Here is a 2,979-nt window from a genome sequence, read left to right as displayed (position 1 = left end):
TTGTCCACAATTACCACCTTATTGAAAATCTATGATGTAGTTCTCTATGGTCTTCAGCCTGATGATTACACAGGAGCAATAGTCATTGATTTTTAAAGGCTTTCAATACTTGGTACACTGGTTATTAATAGCAAAAAAAAATGACCATTCAGGCAAATAAACCAGCAATTTGGCAATGGGTTTGCTAATTTCTATCTAAAACACATTAGAGGATTTAAAGACCTTTGTTTAGTTCCTAATTAGCTAATACACATAACTCTTTGATCTGGCATTAAGTGGGTCACGATTCCAAGCGCACTGTCTAATATTTTTGTCTTTGTATGTGAAAATGGTGCTATTGAGCCATCACGGAAGGATGTGATTTTTAATCGCTCTTCTTGGTGTAGGGTGGATTTGTAGCATTGTTCATCTGTGTATCTCTTTATCTCTGAAATAAAATTGGATACAAAATACTTACCTCGGCTCTTTCACTTGCTAACTGGGCAAGTTATTTAACTTCTCTAAGCTTCATTTCTTGTTGGCCAAATAGGAATCTAACCATTACCTGCGTCATTGGGGCACCGTGAAGAAATATAATACATGTGCAGCTCATAATGCAAAATTTGTCCTATATTTGATAGTAAGTGTTAGCCATACTTAATTGCAAATACATCTATATGATGTGTGTATTGGCCAGATCCTTGTCTTAAGTGTAACTCTTGCCTTTGACTAATATAGAACAGAAACTATAATATGCTTCTTTCAAATGATATACATTCATCCATTCACTAAAGAAATGTTTACGTGGTACTTACCTTGTGAAGATGATTTTCTGTATATTGGACATTAAACAATAAAGATACAATAAGACATTGAACAATAAAAAATAGTCCTGCTATAAAGGCTCATGTACTAGTGGGAAGAAATAAATCTAGATAGATAAATGATAGATATGTAATAGATAGATAGATAGGTAGATAGATAGCCAAGATGGCCATAACTAATAGATTTAAAATGGCCAACCAGCCATAACTAATAGCAGAAAAGAAGTATAAAGCAAGATAAGGGAAAAGAGAATAGTAGCAGAAGATGGGGTTATCCACAAAGGCATTTCTGAGATGGTGATATTTAAGGTGAGATCTTAATAAGAAAAGGGAACATACAGGAATATATAGTGAAAAAGCTTTCCAGGTAGAATGAACAGCATGTACCAAAGTTCTCTTTTTCCCATGCACTCTAATTTTCCATAAACTATGCATTTTTTTGTTTACTCATCATAATTGCCTCTGCTGCTTTTTACTCATCCACAAAAGAGTTGAAGTCCTCTACTCCTGCTGTGTGTTCACAAAGGTGTAGGCATAGAGCCTTGAGCTCTATCTACTCTTGGTCTATTTGTATATAAGACGGAGATCCTCCAATCTACAGGTAAAAATAAGAACAGGCAATGTTCATAATACTCACTACTTGCCAAGCCCTAAGTTGGACACGTTTACACTCATTATTTCATTTGAAATTTTAATTCAAGCAATATTCAAGAGGATAAATTTTAATTTAAACAATCTGCAGGTATAATTTTAAATTCTCAACAAAACATACACACACATATACACTATTTAATATGTGCATTTTTTCCAACATCATAGCAATTGTAGGGAATATACAATACAAAACCAAAGATAATCCTAATAATTATTTTCTTGTAGTAAAAATCTCCATGAAGAGTGTAGAAGACTTTTATTTATTTATTAGAATATACTCAGTTCTTGATTATTCGTATCAGAATATTTGAATAGATAAACTAAATTAGAAGAAAATTTAAGTCACTTATATTGATTTTGTGTTTCATTTAACTATTTTCATGTGTTACCATTTTTTACTGATTTCAGTAATATAAAATTAGATTTGTAAACATTTTAGAACATATTTGTTTGGTTTGTTGGCTAAGACTACGCTACAAAAAGACAGTGTAGGACTCAAATATTATTTAAAAAAAGTTTTAATGTTTATTTATTTTTGAGAGAGAGAGAGAGAGGGAGTAAGTGGGGGAGGGGCAGACAGTGAGGGAGACACAGAATCTGAAGCAGGCTCTAGACTCTGAGCTGTCAGCACAGAGCCCAAAGCAGGGCTCAAACTCATGAACTGCAAGATCATGACCTGAGCTGAAGTCGGATGCTTAACTGACTGAGCCACCAAGGCACCTCCTAAAATTTCTTTTATGGAAGCCAAGGTAACTTCATGGTTCCCCTGGGAATCGAACCCAGGGTCTTCTGTGTGTAAGGCAGATGTGCTAACCACTACACCATGAAAACTAAAGACTAAAATGTTATTTTATGTTGGCACATTTTATAGTGTTGAGGAGAAATTATAAATGCTACAACACTTAGAATTGGGAAGTAGGAAACCTATGTTAACCAAAATGATGTATGTGACTCTATTCTGTATATTTCTGTGATACTTATATTTACAGATGCTTCGGGACTTTCTCTGTGTGCCTTCCTATAAATTTTAGATTGTACTTTTAGATCTGTTCAGTGTGGCAGTTATTTCTTCCATTTAAGAATAATAAGTAATGCTTATTAGACACAAGTCATTTGAACAATCAAAATGTCTTGCACATTTAACATAAGAAATTACTATGGTAACTCATAAATAATTTTATTGCTTTTTTTGAAAATAATAAACTGATTCAGAAGGTGATTTCTGATTGAAGTTTCAAACATACTATTTTTACTATGGTCTGGTAGTTTTCATTATTTTGGTCAGTATATATTTGTGATTGCTTTTCTCTTAACAAAACAGATGTTTAATTCTTCTGCAATTATGTCAGAATAAATTAATTTGCTAGAATATAGATATCCCCTTTCTGTTGACAAACATCTCATTATTTTTTATTGAGATGTATTTGGTATACAACATTATGTGCAATTTTAAAGTTATACAATGTATTGATTGATTTCAGTATGATTGTCGTTTCAGCATTAGCTAATACTGCTGTTGTGT

The 2,979-nt window shown here is 32.8% G+C and overlaps 1 non-coding gene across 1 annotated transcript; it reads right to left on the bottom strand.

Annotated features, from left to right (window-relative positions):
- Positions 1-2,215: 2,215 nt before the first annotated feature.
- On the bottom strand, positions 2,216-2,288 carry TRNAV-UAC (transfer RNA valine (anticodon UAC)). The gene has a single exon. It is a non-coding gene; the product is annotated as a tRNA-Val (tRNA).
- Between the last annotated feature and the right edge of the window lie 691 nt (positions 2,289-2,979).

This window comes from Panthera pardus, unplaced genomic scaffold (genome assembly GCF_024362965.1).
Source record: "Panthera pardus isolate Hobbes unplaced genomic scaffold, ASM2436296v1 HiC_scaffold_13, whole genome shotgun sequence".
Taxonomy (NCBI): Eukaryota; Metazoa; Chordata; class Mammalia; order Carnivora; family Felidae; genus Panthera; species Panthera pardus.
This window is presented reverse-complemented; position numbering and strand designations above follow the sequence as displayed.